An 18,638-nucleotide genomic window follows, 5' to 3' on the forward strand; every position below is an offset into this window, starting at 1 on the left:
TTCCTCCCTCTGCCTCTCCCCTCCAATCCTCCCAAAGTGAAGAAATCAAGTTTCCTCCGCCTGCCAACCAAAGCTGAAAACCCTTGTATTCCATAACTGGTCACACTGATAAAAGATGTAAATATGTATTTCCCAATACGAAAGGTAGGATGAGCCTTGAACAATGGATTTGGTCTCATTCGAGAAATCAGACAACAGAACTGTATGCATCTTTCAGCCGCAGAGTCAGAGGATGCTCTTTAAAAACACCCATTCCTCAAACATGCACAGTCCCCAAATGCTACAACTCTAAAGGGGACGCCCCTCATCTGTTCACGTACAAGTTCCAGTGCATCTGGCAGAGGTCGGCCCGCCACTAATCTAAGTGCAACGTGATTCAGCAGCAATACGTTCCTTTTTTGCCCAAACTCTGTTTCATCCCTTTCAAAACAAAAACAAATCTCCTTTTGCCTTCTGTGGAGGGGTTTTCCGACAATTTTTCAGACCGACTGAAGGGATAGCACACCTGCACTCACCTTCCACATCCACCATGACACAAAAACATGGGCTCCAAGCGTTTGACAAAGACAAAGCACTAAGGAGGCTTAATGCAAAGAGAAGATGCAGTGAAGGTTAGCATGTTAAATTTGCTTCTTAATCTTGTTTAGATCTTAGATTCTGTGTATACATTTCATCAGTTCATAATTCCACTCTGCCCAAGACCCGGTAGTAGGAACTGTGAGAGAAACAAAGGTTAATAAAAACAGGATTGCCGCCTTCAAGGTGTGGTCCTCACAGGTGGAACTAAATCAGTACCCGGATAACTATAACTCCCCCAGAATGGGCACGTGCCCAGGGCGGACGCACAGCAATTGTCCTTTAAAATTCCACTCCACAATTTCAATTTTTAATGTTTAAGCTGTATCTACTATTAATTAAGACTTGTTTTAAAATGCAAACCCCCCCCCAAAAAAAAGCTATAATGATCTGAGACAAAGTTCAAGCACATGGCAGGTCTTGCCAGGAACTGTCTCTGTTTCATTCTGTGGCCAATTATTGTGTGTCTGCAGGGCAAGGTGGGTCTCGAAGCCACAGGTGTTTCAGAAGGGCAGCCACAAAGCACAAATGGGTGGCAGGGGAGGAGCAGGAAGGAGGGTCCGGGGAGGGGAGGGACCAGTGGGAGTGCCACACAGGGAGAGGAATGATGGAAAAGCAGAATAGGGGAAACGAAACTTTGGGCTTTGTCAGGGGCATAGGCAGAGCCAGTAAGAAGGAGACGGCACGGGGCGTGCTCCCTGCACTGTGATTTGGGGCCAGCTCTATAAAACAAGCACTTTGAAGCTTCTGGGCAAACTGCTTCCAGCTGCCTTCCTATCAGCCCAACGTTCAAGAGAAAGTATACAGTTCCTTCCCGTTTTATCTCCACACTTTATATTTCCATGGAGCCTGGAAATTTTAATGAACCCATCTTAACAAATACATTTTAATGAACACATCTTTCTTCTATTAAAAACTCAGTTATTCAAATCTCTGGTTCTATCTCCTAAGAGTCATTCGATATCTTATATTAGGTTTTATTTTTACATTCAGGCAAAGAATTCTTGGGTTTTCGAATAATTTTTTGTTGCTGTTATCATGTTCCCAGTAGTTTATTTTAGAGTCCTGGGCTCCTTGAAGAACAAAGCTCAAAGAACTGATATATAGTTAGTGAGCAGGACCGGCAGCTTTGATTCTTGCTATTGTTAATGTGAATATTATCAGGAATATTACTACTGAAAACAATACAGCCGTCCTCAAAAGCAGTGAGGAGACGGCAAGCTCTCCTGTCGTGAGAGTCCTTGGGGTGCCGTAGAAAGGTAACATCAGGTTTTTAAAAGGGAAAACTTAAATATAGACGTCCCCCCCTTCTCAGAATATAAAAGTAGTGCTTTTGGCCATGGTAGTAATTTCATACAATAAATAAAAATTAATAACCATTAATACATCTGGAAATACCATTTACCAAATTTCACTGACTGGTAAATTATAGACTGCTTTGAGTTACTATGACAAATGTTCATGGAAATATGGGAAGTGAAATGCTGTTTTCCCATTGGCTGGTGGCTGGTCTTTAACTGTGAGGAAGGACATGCCCCGTAAACAGGAAGTCATCCCCATGGCAACGGGCCATTCAACTTAACTTTTTAACACATGAAGAGGTAATTACTTTATTTTTTATTTCCATTTTTATAATTTTCACAGTTTATAATAGCAGCGAGGACCTTTGGGTCAGGCATTTCCTGGCTGTTAATAACAGGCTGATTTAAGGCCACCGATGCTTGAAAGTTGTGCCAATTTTTTTTTTTTTAATGAAAAGAGAGCTGTGATTTTCTTTTTTTTTTTTCCTTCCTGAAGTCTGTAGCATAAATAAATGACAGGATTTTATGTTCACACACATGGTGTTTTGATTTCCTGCAGATGATAACATCAGGGAGGTGACTGGTAGTCACTGGTGGTGAGGGTGCGGTGGGGGCAGGGCCGGGGTGGGAGAGCCATGGGTGGGGGGGTTCCTCTGGACGGCAGGTCAGAAGATGATCCCGGGGACAGAGGGCCACGCAGAGCAGGACTCAGAACATGAAGAGCCACAGCCTCAGGGACCAGGCAATGTTCTGGTGGAGGCCGTCATCAGTCAAGCCTTTCATCTGAACTCACCGGAGACCAGAGTCCTGGGCATCCTCCCTGGCCTTCACTCCCCCAGGAAAATTTGTCTTCCCTCCTAGACGGTGACCTTAGCGATCTATTCATTAAAAAATCCTAAGGCAGTTTGCAGTCACGAGTTGCCTTGGGAACGAAAGGAGAGGATCGGATAAAGCCATTATTTTAGGTCCTAGAGCATCACCCAAGGGAGCTAGAACGCAGCATCACTCAGTCTCTGTCGGAGAGGTCAGGCACATCCCTTCCCAGCAGCCTTCGGGCCATTTTAAAATCCATGTCTGAAGTCTCTTCTCCCCCAGCTTCCAGTCTCTGAAGGGAAGGTGTCAGGAAAGGACACAGGAACTCTGCAGCAGCCCTCTCCAGCTTTTCCTGCCTACAAAATAATCCTATTAACCATCAGGGTGGATGCATCAATGTGAAAAAGAGGAGGCCTGAGAAAAATCTCTGACAGCTGCAGCTTTTGCCACCAACGCCCTGGGAAGCCAGCCCTGGCACTGGGCCCCAGAGAGGGTAAGAGGAAGTCCAGGCCTGGCCACCAATCCAGTACTCAAACCTGAAGGGTCTCTCAAAACAAAGAGGGACGTGCTACTCACGGGGAGAGAGGCAAGACTGATGCCAGAGAAGAGGGGAGAGCCCTGCAGAAAAGAGAGACGCACACAGCGCAGGCGCCACACCCCGGACTCCCAGAGAGCCTGCACTTCCTTTGTAAGTGCCCGTATTCAGATGATGGTGCAGTCTGAGATAAGATTATTTTTTAAAAAATAGGTTTTTAAAAAAATTTTTTATTTATAAGTTTTATTTTTTTAAAAAACCCAGAAGAAGAATCTTAAGCTGTATTAGTAGCACGCAGAACCCATCACTGTTGGAGAAGAGATAAATGTCCCTGACGGGGAGCTGGACGACAGCAGGGACGTGTGCTCTGTCCCCTTCGTGTCTGAGAGGATTCCTCCCGAACCCCTCTCACAGGGATTTTGTGCTCATCACCCTCATCAGCCGCGCTGACACAGATGCCTTTGGTTGAGGGGCCATTAGAGTTAATTCTTTCCTTTCCCGTCTCTCTTCACAGATTTCATTACCTTAAAACCTGAGCTACTGGGATCTGTTCCCCGCTGCCGTCCAAAATCAGGCCATCTGGATTTTCCAACATTATCTGTAAGAAAGCATGGCTCCCGGGGGCCAGACCTATTTTTCTCAGATTAGGGCTTCTCAGATTCAGAATTCCATTATTTTCCTTCAATTCCCTCAAAGTCAGGGTCAGCTTGTGAAAGTTGTTATAGGACGTCCTAACTGTGGGAGTGTCCATCCTCCCTCTGAACTTTTCCTATCCAAACTATCCGATGAAAACACCACTAGGTTTTATCATGCTTTAATATTTTTAGCATCTGCCAGAGGAGTTTTATTCTCTTATATAGCATCACCCAGGCCTCACCTAAATTACCATAAATATTAATAAAAGAATCCTTAATAGAATGGGAAAGAACTGAGGGCCGGTGGCAGTGCCTCTCACACGTCTTCTGTATCCAGACCTCTCTGCAGCTAAAGCAGGGGTGTCTGGCCCTCCGTGTCCCAAGATTCCAAGGTTGGTTGAATCTGCGGATGTGGAACCCAGGGATAAGGAAGACTGCCCGTACTCTGCTAGATTCTGGTATCCATGGGGTTCCTGGAACCAATCCAGGAAAACAAAGCAAGCATGGTGCCCTGCTCCCCAGCGGGCTTGCAGAAGAGTCTTGCCAACTGAGCTCTTCTTCTAATCAGGTTGAAAGAAGAATCCAGGCATCTCACAAACCTTCATCATCTCAGGAGTGCCCCTCAGCTGTCGAGTGATGCTGGGCCCTCCCTGGGGGGTCATGGCCACCCCTCTCCCGCTCAGGGAGGACGGGTGTGTTCTGATTTCCTCTCAATGTCAGGCACACGGTGGGCACTCAGTATTTTTCGAATGACTGGAATTGACTCCAGCCTGCACTGCTGTTCCCCGGGTATCTACCAGCTCACCCCTCCCGGGGCAACTTCCAGCTCCCACTCCTCCAGCCGGCTCTCTCGGCCTTTCTCAGATTTCCTCCCCAACACTGAACAGTATCATCAAAAATGCATTCTCTCTCTCACACTCAGTCTTCTGTGATAGACCATGTATCGCAGGTTTCCCATGACTTACAGTCTTTCTTAGGAAACTGTCCCTCTAGTAACAGACTCCCCTTCCCCTTTTCTTGTGCCTGTATGCTTTCAACAGCCCTGAAACATCACTCGAGTAAGCCATAAGCAAACTCAAAGCTGTTTCTTCGGTTTGAGGCCAATGGGCATGGATGGATACACTCCTTACCTAGCTCAGAACCTCATTTTCCATTCTCTGACACCAGATCCTCTTGGTGCCCCACGAAGTAGACACCAAGGGCTTTGAAGTGGTCTGGTGTAGATGGGGAAATCTTCACAGGGCAGGCGGGCGATGGTGAGGAGGGTCTGGGACTAGATGTGAGGACCACAGGGGAGCCAGGGTAGACTTCTCAATTCATGCCACACGTATTTATTAAGTATCTGCAGTGACTCGAGCACCCAGCAGAGAAAGGCTCTGAAGGCGGGGTTCAAGAAGCTGACCTGGGCAGTAGGCTGCAGGAAGGGGCGGGGGAGAGGCGGGGACAGGAGTAGGTCTGGGGGGAAAGGAAGCTGAAACCTCCCTCGGGCTCCAGTCACACTGACACAGTCACAGGCCACAGCGGGAACCGGGGCCTCCACGTTCCCTCCCCTTCCCTGCTCTGTTTAATTAATGTCCTTCCTGGGGTAAGGTGAGAGAAGAGTCCCTGTGGTTTTTGTCAAGTCCTGAGCATCCCTGAAAACGAGTCCCCCTAAAAACCCAGTTCCTTTACTGTTAATCCCTCTGTCCAAACCTTTATTCTGTTTCTTGTCCCCTCTGACCTCAATCCTGTGCTAACTGAACACCCATCGACCACAGTCAGGTGAGTAAAACCGCTGTTGTGATGACACCATTAATGTACTAACAGTGCCATAGAAGTATCATCCTTGATGCACGAACTCCGGTTGTTTCTCCAGCGTAAGATGAGCTAACAGATCCCTGAGCCATGGACCACCTGGCCAGAGGATCGTAAACCACAGCCATCCTGACTCCAGAAACCATGATGAAGAAATGCCACAGAAATGTCACAAGATGATGATTAATCCCAGCCTCTTTGTTCTTCCCCTTAAAAAAAAAATTCCTAATTCAAAGACCAAGTTGGAGTGGATCTGAGTCTTGTCTCCCACTCCCTTGCTTGGCGCCCTGCAAATAAACCCTCACTCTGCCATAAACAGCCGCTGTCAGATGTTGGCTTTCTGTGCTGCAGGCATACGAGCCCTTGCTAGGTTACATACCCACTTTATTTACTCTTTTCCTTCATTTGACAAATATTTATTGATGACTCACTAACCTCTTGGTACTGTGTTAGGTACTAAGGACACGTTGACACTCAAGACAGACACAGCGTCTGCAGTCTTGGAGCTGATGGTTGAGAATAAGTGTTGGCAAACATTTTTTTTTTGTAACAGGACAGGTAGTAAATATTTTATGGCCCCTTTGCAGCTATTCAACTCTGCCATTGTAGTGTGAAAGGAGCCGTGGGCAGCATGGAGATGAATGAGCAAGGCTGTGTTCCAGTGAAACTTTCTTTTCAAAAACAGGTGGAGGTCCAGATTTGGCTTGTGGGCCATAGCTTGCTGATCCCTGGTCCAGAAGGGCAGTACCTCGGCACATGTGATTACAGTGAGCATGCTGACTGTTCTGAAAGGAGAACTGTGATAAGAGAACAGAGAGTAAGGGATCCTAAGCTGTTGAGCCTTCTAGAACTGAGGACAAGCATGGACAAGTGCCCAGGCATGAGAGACAGCATGGGAGACATTCAGCATGGTTGCAAGGAAGGCTAAAGATGGGAACTGGTGAAGATGAGACTACAGAAGTGTGCAAGGGTCAGATTATGGAGGACCCGGAAAGGGGGGCTGAGAAGTTCAGACTTTGCAAAACTGAAGACGACAGGAGCTCTTCCCAGGTTTAAACACTGGAGTGTCACGGCCACACCTGTGTGTTGGGAAGCTCTCTTCACTGTGGAACGAAGTCAGGGAGAAGTTATCAAACTGGGAGCCACCTGGAAAGCTGAGACCCAGCCCACACAAGGGACAATGGCAGTCTTGAGGATTATGGTGGTGGAGGTGATGGGAATTAATGCCTGAAGTTTACAAATAGTTAGGAGGTAGTCCCGGAATAAGCTACAAGCTCAAAAAGTGCTTCTGTGGTTTGAGGAGATGACTCCTCCCTCCGGTGGAGCCTCATCTTGCTGCCTTTTGTTTTCTGGGAAGAGGAAAGAAAATTTGATGAGGGAAGGGATACAGTCAGAAGGCCAGGAAGTGACCGGGGGAGAGTGAATGGAAGGGCGGGATTAAGAGGCAGCTTGAGGTGAAGTGGACCATCTCTTCCACCTCCTTCCATTTCCCGGTACACAAGAATGTGTACCAGGCTACACTTTCCTGATGGGTTGTGTGGGCTTTGGGAAATGAAATCTCTTGTTTATACACAGTTAAACCCGTGCTGGTGGGGATGAATGACTTCCCTGGGTCTAACACTTCTGATCACTTGGATGGACGTCTTCTCAGTGTGGCAGCCAGCTGTGTGCCCACTGGTTGCTCAAAATTATCAACTGGCCCAATCTGACATCCTGGAATGTCTCGTGGGCAGTAGAACCTTCTTTCTAAGCACCCTCAGAGATGGCTTGAGGGAGCACAAGAGAATCAGCTATCATCTCAAAACATGGCAAAGGCCTTTGAAAGGGATAGGTCATTTCAAAAAGTCTAGAAATTTTAAAGGTAGAAAGATTACTCCCAATTTCACTAAGCATTGCATTGGGTTTTATCTTGGTAATCAGTCAGATGAGAATCATGGACAGAAAAAAGAAAAAAAAGAAGTCTCTTCACTTGTGGCAAAAAATTATGTGATGATCACTTTATTCAGGGACAAAAAACAGGTACGGTTGCTAAGCTGGATGTGTGCATAAAGCAGGTTACAAGATTTTTGTTGAAAATCTCACTGACTTCATGCATTTCGTTCAAGTACATACAGAAGAATAAAATAAAAGCCAATGTGTGTGTCTCTCAATAGAAAATAATCCAACACGAAGGGTGAAGTGCAGGACAAACCATGCCTGCCCGCCTCTTTCATCCAGCACCTCCCGTTGCGTAGCCATCAGTCCTGAACGTCTAAGTCGACAGAAAAGGGTTGGCACCATCCAGTGAGCCCTAGGCGCACTCAGGATCTTGAAGCGCAGGGTCACGACAACTGCGTGACCTGACATCACTGTCTACGCAGGCAAAGGGCCAAGTGCTTAATGCCAGCTCCCTCCAGCCCTGCCCGGCATGAATAATTGCCTAATTGTTCTTTCTTTTTTTCCTTATGAAACAGCTCAAGTGGTGCTATTTTGGGTAGCATGGAGACGCATCCTATCGTAGATGCAATAGGATTGCAAACCAGTTGCAGGCAGAGACAGTTTGCTTTGCTTTGCTTTTTAAAAAATATTTTATTTAATTTATTTTTACAGAGGAAAGGTAACTAAGTCTATTTATTTTTGGAGGAGGTCCTGGGGATCGAACCCAGGACCTCCTACATGCCGAGCATGCGCTCTGCCACTTGAGCTGTACACTCCCCTGCAGAGACTGCAGTCTGTACTTCTTTGTATTCTTCACAACGTCATGAATACAGAGGCTCAACAAACGTTTGCTGAGAAATGTACAGTTTGGTTCATGGTCTTCCCATTGCGTTCTCAAAAGGGACTCACACACCAACCCAACCCACTCCTCAGGAGGCTTTTGGTGAGGTACCGCACGATGAAACTGCTTTGAAAAAACTGGAGCTTTTCTGACCCAACCTTAATACTAATTTCAGGCAGATTCCCTGCAATGACTTGCAGCTGTGGCTGTCATTCTGCCACGAGGAACGTGTCAGCAAGACCAAGAATAGTAGCAGTCTGTCATCTCCCTGTGTTTGACGTTCTCATCTAGAATGTTAATTAAGAAGTTGCTCTGCACAGAATGAAAATAAAAGTCAAGGAAAGTAGCAAAGGCAAAAAGTGCAATCGTGCTTGTGTTCAAACGCGGACTTTGTTTTCCTGTGTTGTGCGTGAGCCCCGTTCTGCTCATTTTGGCTGTAGACGCGCTGTAACTAGCAAACAAGTAAACAGAGATGCCCACCGAGTGAGAGAAAAATTCAGTAGATACGTGATTTTCGTGTCTGTTTAAAATGATTAACAAAGTGAGTTACTTAAACAGATTCTGATTTGATTAATCCATTAGTAACTGTGTTTTTTATTCCCCACATTCGTTTGAGTTTTCTAGGTCTTGCATTTCCCAGCAGAGAGGCCAACTCAGTCCCGTCTTCTTGAGCCAGTCCCTCAGGTGACTCCACAAGATCTTAATTTTGTAAATTAACTTTTTAAATGAAAATGTGATCAGAAGATTTCAACTGTTAATTAGCAGCGTGAGACACACATACATACTTTGGCGACCACATCAGAATTTGAAATCTGAAGGCTATTATTTCTAAGAGTCGTTTAATAAAAATTCATGTTTGCTTTAGGGTTTATATCGTGGTTATTGCTTATGTTTTAGATGAATTCTTTCCAGAATAATAAAGCTCCCGGAGAGTATTTGAAAATGTTTCTATTTATTTATTTATAAACAAACAATGGTCTCATTCATATGATCAGAGCTCTCTCTGCCTGCGGAAGGAGTTACTGTCAGACATAGAGAAGTCTGGATGGAATGGAAGTGTGGCCTTTAACCTTTGCTGAAAGCATGCTATTTCAAATATCTTAAGAATGTGTCAGATAAGGGAAGTGAGTCAACAAGATAAATAGAGAGAGAGAGAAAGGAAATTATACTGGACCAGAGAAATCAATGAACCAACAGGACTTGTTGATCAACTACTACGCACGGATGCTAGGAAGAATAAAAAAATAAAACTGAAAATTGGATTACTTATCCTCAACATTGGATATATGGGACTAATACAGGGAAATAACAGCAAACAGTTTAGGAGAATCCTGGGTTACATTTTAGGTATGTTAATCCTTATAGAAATGCAGAGGAGACAATGGTCCACGAAGGCCTGAATGGACAGGGGAGGGGTTCACAGAGGAACGGAATCTGAAGTGGGCTTATTGCCAGAGTCGGACAGGAAGAGAAGAAATGGTGGGTTTTGTTTGTTTTGCAAGGGAACCACCTCCTGAAAAGAAGAGACGCGAGGACCATGTGTCTCTGGAATGTTGAAGTGGACGGTCTGATTTGATGACTGGGTTGTCACTGAGAAGTCAGAATAAATGACACCGGGAGAGAGGATGGAGTCACGGGAAGCAGGCCTTGGCAGTCCTATCTGTTGACTGCTCTACATGCAGAGTAAGAGCATAGTGTTTAGGGAAGATCCTTCTGGGCCCCAGAATGGACGGATGAATAGATGCTCTCAGGCTTTGGGGGCAGGACAGGAAGTGTCTGGAGCAGGTACCGTCAGAGAAACCAGGAGCAAAGCACTGCAGGAATGCAGGGGCGCCATGATGTGGGCCTGGACTAGAGGGTAGGGGGGCTGGCCATTGGGTGGAACAGCTTGTTAAGTGCACTTGGGTCAGATGCCGAGTGCATACGTTTTCTTGTCAAATTTAGTCTAGAAGAGCACACACACACAGTCTTGTAGGTGTCCTCTTCTAACTTCCCACCTCAAAACGACCGCTGAGGACTGACGACCCTCTCCTCTGCTGAACCTTGAAGAGTCTAAATCCACTTTGGAATGAATTTCTCCTCTGTAGCCTAAGCACGACCCCTTACAGGGCGATGATGGCTGTGGTCCGAGGCCTCCTGCACCTCCCCCGGGTCGGTCCCGGAGTCTAAACCCCTCTCACTCTAGCGGTCTGTCTGGCCATGAAGGCCCAGGGCAAGGACAGTAGAAGCTACTTTTATTAACATAAATATAAGCTGTTTTGAAGAGGTCATAGTTCTCTTCTTCTTTTTCTAGTGTTTTCATTACAGACTTATTGAATGTCACTGTTGTCTTAAATATACGGTACTAAAGCTTTATCATTTTGCACTCCTACAAAATAAAATACTTTAGCATCCTCTTCAATATTGGTATATTTATTCATAATGATGCATTTTCTTATGTTAAAAGTCATATTTTAGCACGAATAAAAAGTATAAGTATTCTTTATAATTTTTAAAATCTCAGTTTACTACCCTGTGATACAAGGATTTGACATTCAGGATACAAATCGGATTTATTTACATACCTGGTTTAAACCTGTCATAGCTGGCAAGGATACCCCAAATTATGAGCAGTCCAGGTGGAGGAAGTGTATCTCAAGCTGCTTCTACTAAATCATGCTTTTATCCATCCCCTCCAATAATTATGTGAAGTTTTAGCTGAAACGTGGCTAGTAATTTTCCACCTTCCTTGATGTCAATCAGATGTTCTTTCAACAAATCAGAACTTGTTACATCTTAACATGTTTAACAAATGGGTTTAAAAACTACTGAAACTTATTTTGGGGGGGAAGATTTTTCAGCATGGCAGAAAAAAAGTTTCCAGGTTTCCTAAATGTGTAAGTTATGAGTTTTTAAGGCAAAACACATTGCTTCTGGCACTAAAACAGTAAAACAATGGAAACCTTTCTAGACATTTGTTTCTACAGTGTTCTCTCTGCAGCCAGAGTTCCTTTCGAGAAGCAGGTGGCCCTTTCTTTCATTGTTGTAATGTCACCTTTACACTGAAGGAAACATTTACATTTATGCCTAATAAAAGTTTGTACTGGAAGGAGAAGCTCTGCATTTTTCTTAATGATAACTTGCTCTCTCCCTATTAGAATTGTATGGAATGTTATCTTCATTTAATTTATAGAAACTTTAAAAAAAACCACTTGCATAGCTGGGGGGATATTAGTTTCATTAAAATTACATGGTGCAGTCACTTTACAGCACGTCTTAACTGCAACACCTCACAGTTCATGGAACTCAGGTAGGTAACTGACTTCCCTCTTCACCTGCCATTGGTGACCTGGGCCACTGGACATATAGACTGAACGAGAAAGCCAGGATTAATTCTTATATCACAGATGATATTTCATGAGTATATTTCATCTCATTTATCTTTTTATATATGATAATATATAAAAACAGAAGTTCAAATATTTTCCCATACCCTAGTGGGTCATCTTTTTTTATACAGACTTAATTTTTTAGGGCAGTTTTAGGTTCATTGGACCATCTTTGTATCCATCCCTGACCATCATTATCTTACATGAATGGGAGCCTCGTAGCAAAAGTATAATAATGATGTCTGATGGCTGTATAATCGGCACCTCCCTAAACCTCACAAGAAAGGCTGATAACAGTGTCATTTAAAGGTTCACAGTGAACCTCATATGTAGAATCTAAAAAACAAAAACAAACAAACAAACAAACAAACAAACAAAAACAAAGCATAAATACAGGACAGAAATAGACTCATGGACAGAGAATACAGACTTGTGGTTACCAGGGGGGTGGAGGGTGGGAAGGGATAGACTGGGATTTTAAAATTGTAGAATAGATAAACAAGATTACACTGTATAGCACAGGGAAATATACACAAAATGTTATGATAACTCACAGAGAAAAAAATGTGACAATGAATATGTATATGTCCATGAATGACTGAAAAATTGTGCTGAACACTGGAATTTGACACATTGTAAAATGATTATAAATCAATAAAAAATGTTTAAAAAAAAATAAAGGTTCACAGTCATTTTGAACTTACCTGCCTACAGTAAAACATCCAACTTCCCCTGAAGCCCTGATAAATAATTGCTGGGTCTTCTGGGAACATCTTATCCATATTTACAAAACATCTTTTCAAAGCTCTCCTCTATGCCCTCCATGCTGGTGTGTGTCTGCTACCCAGTCGGTCACCCAAGGAGGACAACTCCACCATCCTTGGTGAAGATGTTGATTCTTTGCCCAAAGCCCTGCATCCTGGGACTCCTCCCTCAAGATGCCAGCACTTGTCATGTGTTTCGGAGGAAAACAAGACAATAATTCGGTTGAAATGATAACATGATCCAAGTGAAATATCCCCAGTTGATATTTATGTTCCTTGAGAATTTGTTCTACTTTTATAATTTTTAATTTCAAAATTATTTCAGCCAAATATTCCTGCCTGGACTGTTTGTAATATTGCAGAGTTGGAAACAACCTTTAGATTGCTGCCACATCTTCACTAGTATGAGCTCCACAGAGAACAATAATTTCATTGGCAGAAAATGTAGTGGAAGGAAGAAAATCAGGGAAGACAGAAATGTATTCATCTACTAATAAATTCTTTTCAAAAAAAGCAAAAATAATTGATGTTTGTGTAAATAGGCATAAAACTGGCTGAAGATGAACCCTAATTATCAACACAGGAAAAATACAGCATTTGAGAAATAGTCATTTTTTTCAAAAAAGTTACCCAAATACTCATCCTAAGACAAGTTGTTGATTTTCATCACTGCCATTTTGTTTTGAATTTAGTTGCTTATGATCAAATTATTTTTAGCCAAATTACCTGAGGGAAACATCCTTTTCCCCAGGTCTGAGTCACTTCTGTCACTCAGGCTCTAAAGGTACAGTCCTTGGGTCGTGGTCATTTTCAAAGCCTTTCACGGAAATTGGTCCTTACTTCAGTCTGCAGCCCCACCCACCAGGAGGCATCAACCAATCACTGCAGCCTATTGGATGCTCTCTCCTCTTCCCTCTGGGAGCTTTTCTCAACTGCCCTCCCTCTTCCCTCAAGACAACTCAGAGGACCTAAAAGTTTGATAGATTTGCACTGGGTCAGCACTGAAAACCTCTAGGTTGAATAGCATTTTGTAATTTTTTTTAAAACCCTCAATTTAAAATGCATATTACAAAATAACATTTTATGATAGAAAAAAACCACATTCACATCTATTATTAGTTGTTTAATTCTGCCAACACACCTGTAAGGTAGTCAGAGAATTCATGTGACCATTTTACCAATGAGAAAAACAAGGTTTTGGCCAGGAAGGAAACTCCAGTATAATTTAAAAGTCCAATTCCCTCATTTCCCATGGTGCATACAGCATTCCAGACAATTTCATACTTTTTGTTTTTAAACAGAGACATCCCACCTCCTCACTCCCACCCAACCAGCTCTTCCAGGGAAACACAACACGTACATAGGTATAGATACACTTTGTAAATGTGAATCTATTGGTATGAGTTGAGATGGATTAGTAGTTCAACCAGTGGAAACAATGAGGTTAGCCCACTGAACATCAAAAGTTGAAATTTGAAGTGGGAGATGACAATAGCTCTCTTACCCTTAGCATCGAGTCATTTCTCAATTTTGTTTTGGTTTCACAATGTTTGGAATATAATGGTCCACCAGGTGTGGTAAGCTGATTCCTGCGATGGTCCCCAATGGTCTTCGCTTCCCAGTGTCTATGTCTTTATGCAATTTCCTCCTTTGCATTTAGCCTGGACCGAGTGGCTAGCTTTGAATGACTAGAAAATAGCAAAGGTGAGTGGACGTCACTTCTGAGATAAGGTTATAAAAAGACTCTGGCTTCCATCTTGCTAGCATTCACTTTCTCTGGCTCTTCTCCCTTGCTTGCCCTGCTAAAGCTAGCCACCACGTTATGGACTGCCCAGTGGAGAGACCCACTTGGCAAGGAACTGAGAGCAGCCTGCAGTCAACAGTCTACAAGGAACTGAATCCTGCTAACCACCAGGTGAGTGAACTTAGAAGCAGATCACCCCCCAGTGGAGCCTTTAGATGGCTACAGCCCTGGCCAACACCTTGGCTGCAGCCTGAGAGAGTCTCAGAGAACCAGTTAAGCTGTGCCAAGATCCAGACCTATAGAAATATGAGACAACCAATGTTAGTTTAAGCCACTAAATTTTGAGATAACTTGTTATACACCCATTAACTAATACACCAGGCAAGCAATTGCAGAAGGTAATGGATTTTTAACAGCTTCCCTTGCAATCTCCAGATTCTTTTGCATTAGACAGAGAAGGTGGGCACAGGAAGCATTAGCACATTTTCCCCGTAAATTTAATAAACCCAACTGCAGAAAGTGGTGAATATAACATCCCCAGTGTAGTAGCCTGTGCAATAAAACACATTTGAGTGTTCTTCTCGGGTTTGTTACAGTGCAAACAGTAAATACAGACTTTTAAAAAGTGAATTCTATATGAAATGTTTATGGAAGTCATGGAAGATGACACACGGAGTGGAAAGAGACCAGGTCTTAAAAGCAGACTGACTTGTGGAGGCTTGGTTTCCTCATCATAAAATTGGAATAACAATCCTAGCTCACAGATCCCAAATGAGAGAGGCACTCAAGTTCAGTGCCTGGTTACCTGATGCTCTTTAGCTCCCCTTGTGGCAGGTGACAAAGCTGAGGCCCAGAGGAATGAAGTGACTTGAGGTACCCAAGGAGGATGGGACCTAGGACCCACCTGGAATCCGATATACCCCAAGTTGCCAAGCAATTGAGTGGCAGATTTTAAACTCTGAATTCAGGTCTCTGGCTTCTTCCATATCACACAGTGAGCCCCAACCCATCAACTCTGTGCATCCAGCTCCCAAGAAGAACGCTCCCTGGGACTTCCGTCCAAGCCGATAACTCTAGCGGAGCTTGTAACGCACTGAGAACAAAGGCTTACAAAGATAGACGGAAGAAGTGTGGCATTCCCTTTAGATAATCCACGTTTAAAATACCATCTTTCTAAACACAGTCTTCCCCTCCACCCTCTATCTTTGATTTTGACATTGATAGAGAAGCTTTCAAGAGAGTGGCATAGCTCAATTAGATGAAGCTACTAATCTGAAAGAATAATACATGATGTGTGGTACGCACACGTGGCGAAGGTAACAGCAAATGTCTTCTACCGTTTTTCTCCCTGAAACATTTTCTCTTGTCTTTTCCTCCATTTATTTATTGTTAAGGACTATAGAGACCTTCAGGGCACCGACCCAATCTTTCATCCTCCATTTGGCGTGTAGCTAACATCCTCTCGGGCATTAAAAGGAAAATCTTTGAGCTAACAAGTAACTGGCTGCAGATCCTCCTATAACAAAAGCATCTGGGTAAATATATTCCAAATAAAAGCCATTTATGAATACACAAATGGATGATAAAAATGAAAATACAAAACTGCATAATCTCTCGCTCACTTTTTCTCCCTTCATTTCACTTCGCACATCCATGTCACTGATGTGGGATACTTCTTGACAGCACTGCAAATCAAAGGGATTGGACTGAGAGCAAAAAAAGTATTTGCCCAAACTTTATAAGTCTTTATACTCATTAGAGTTTACATCATGTAGTGGAAAATCCAGTGCCAAGGAGTGGGAAGACCTGGTTTCCGGTTTGGGCTCTGGCAGTAATTAACCAGCTGGGTCATAAGCAGCATGTGGTTTTTGCAAGGCTCTCTCGTCTCTACCGGATCCAGGGCAAACTCTAAAACTGCTCCGCCTCCCCACGGTCATTATCTTGTCTGACTCAAGTTCCTCTCTCACCTGCACCATTGAAATAGCCTCCCAGCTAGTCTGCCGGCTTCACTCTCACCCCCTCCAGCCCATCCCTTCCCACACAGCTGTCAGAATGTACTTGCAGAAGTGAATCAAGGCATGTCACTCTCTTCTGAAGATTCCCCTGCCGTCCCACCGCCCACCTTTCCCATCTCATCTGGGGCTGGTCCCCTGTCTGTCCGTGGCCCACCTGACAGTCCGGTCCTTGGTCAGTCCTTAGGCCACGCTCTTTCTTATTCCAGAGCATTTGCTTTTCTTCTTACCTCTGTCTAGAAGACACTTTGCCCAGCTCTTCTCCCAAGTCACCCAAAGCTGGTATGTAATAAATATTTGTTGAAGTAAATGAATAAACGAACCCAAATCCTAATTTGCTCCTTGTCATTCTTCAGTGTAAATATCGGGTCCCAAGAAAAGCTTCTCCTAATCATTCGAGATCAAGAAACAACTTCTTCTCAGTGTTCTCACATGTCCATCTTGATTTTCTTTTTAGCACTTACCACAATCGTGACTGTTTCTTCTTTTATTGCCGTTCGCCTGCTGTGTACCTTTTCCATCAGAATTTAAGCTCCCTGAGGGCAGGGACCACTTCTGTCTTTTCAGTATTGTATTCTCTGCGCTCAGCCTGGCACGACGCCCAGCACAAACTTGGTCTGTAATAAACATGTGGTGAATCAAATGAATAAATGAATGACGTCAACGTCTACCATATGTATCCCTTACCTGAAGTCCCTCCAAGGCTGTCCACAGCCTATCAGAGAAATACTAGACTCTCTGCATGACCCAGAGCTGTCACCTTAGTGAGGCTCCTCCTCTCCCCTCTAGCATTAAAAAAATTCCTTGCATTTTCAATTAAGCCATATTTTTTTCTTTAACTGAAGTATAGTCAGTTTACAGTGTTACGTCCATTTCGGTGTACAGCACCATGTTTCAGCCATATATATTCTTCTCATTATAGTTAGTACAAGATATTGAATACAGTTACCTGTGCTATGCAGTAGAAAATTGTTGTTTATCTCTTTTACATACAGTAGTTAATATCTGCAAACCTCAGACTCTCAATTTATCCCTCCCCACCCCGTATCCCCCTGGTAACAGAAAATCAATAAGGCAATGAAGATACTGAATAACACAATAGCACAGTTAAACTTGATGGATATTTTCCAGATATTACACCCCCAAAAAACAGAATCCACATTCTGAGCTTCCGTCTTTTGCACACAAAGTGTTTGCCAGGAATGGCAGTCATGACCTCTCCTGCACATAATCCTCTTGGCTGACTTCTGTTTGCTCTTCAAAATTCAGTTTGAGTGCCCCTTCCTCTGGGAAGCCCTCTTTGATTACTTTCTCCTCCCTGTCTCTCCTTCCCGGCACCTCTTGATCACCCACGCTTCCTTCTGTTGTAGCACATGTCACACTCGAGTGGGATGTTTTCCTGACTGGGGGGTTTGTTTCTCAAGGGCCAGGATTGTTTCTTCTTACTCTTGTCTCTTTGTTGCCCATGACATAGTAAGTACTCAATAAAAGCTTATGAATAAACATTAGTGGGTGGCTGACTCACCCCTTCTGCCTGGCATAAGGGTATAAGAGGTACCATTACTACAGGGTACAGTCATGCTCAGCTAAGTCAAGTGTCCCTGAGTGCTAAGCAAAAACATCCTGACACCGTGGCTTAAATTCATATTTCAAGCTGCCAAAGCTCCTGACTTTGCAAACCCGTTTCACTCGAGGTCATCCTCTCCAGGAAGGCTGCAGATAGCCAGGGCTATAAGGCTGTCTTGGTTTTGTCCTTGCAGTGCAAATGTAAGCCCCAACTGGCATACAGAGTTGTCTGCTTTTGATCGTGGCACTGGCCACTTAGATGGCATAAGGGCATGACATGGTCAAGTCGAAGTCTGAGTATCATATGAGTCTTGGGACTTTAAAAGCCTTCAGGCAAATGAAGAGATGAAGGGTCCTCCGTGCCTTGTTTGGCAAAGGTGGCTAGTGGCCAGCTCGTATCTGAGTCCCCCGGGGCTCAGCCGTCGCTGGGGGCCTGAGCCTGTGTACCTCGAGTCCAGCCAGAGTGAACTCGGTTGGAGTCTCTTTCTTTCTTTGTCTAATTCTTGGTATTCCCTTTCTTTCTCCCACCTTGTAAAGTGAGGGAAGACTCAAGGTGATCTGAGGTAGAGCCAAGTTTACCCTAGGAAAAATATTCAAAATAATAAAAATAGCACCTTGTATTTGTCTACCCGTCTAATGTCCTCTAATGGTAGGATGTCATCATTCACGGAAATCAGCCGTCAGCATGATGGAAAATTTGAAACTATTTGGAAGTGAAAACCTTCTTGTAAAGCAATGTTTCTCAAAATCTATCCAACAACCACCTGGGATT

General features: G+C 43.9%; 1 long non-coding RNA gene across 1 annotated transcript; it reads left to right on the plus strand.

The window, feature by feature from the left end:
* The first annotated feature begins 2,879 nt into the window (after positions 1–2,879).
* On the plus strand, positions 2,880–9,196 carry LOC140685490 (uncharacterized). Its single transcript, XR_012058734.1, has 3 exons — positions 2,880–3,378; positions 3,740–3,825; positions 9,037–9,196. It is a non-coding gene; the product is annotated as an uncharacterized lncRNA (long non-coding RNA).
* Positions 9,197–18,638: the final 9,442 nt, after the last annotated feature.

This window comes from Vicugna pacos, chromosome 14 (genome assembly GCF_048564905.1).
Source record: "Vicugna pacos chromosome 14, VicPac4, whole genome shotgun sequence".
Classification (NCBI taxonomy): domain Eukaryota; kingdom Metazoa; phylum Chordata; class Mammalia; order Artiodactyla; family Camelidae; genus Vicugna; species Vicugna pacos.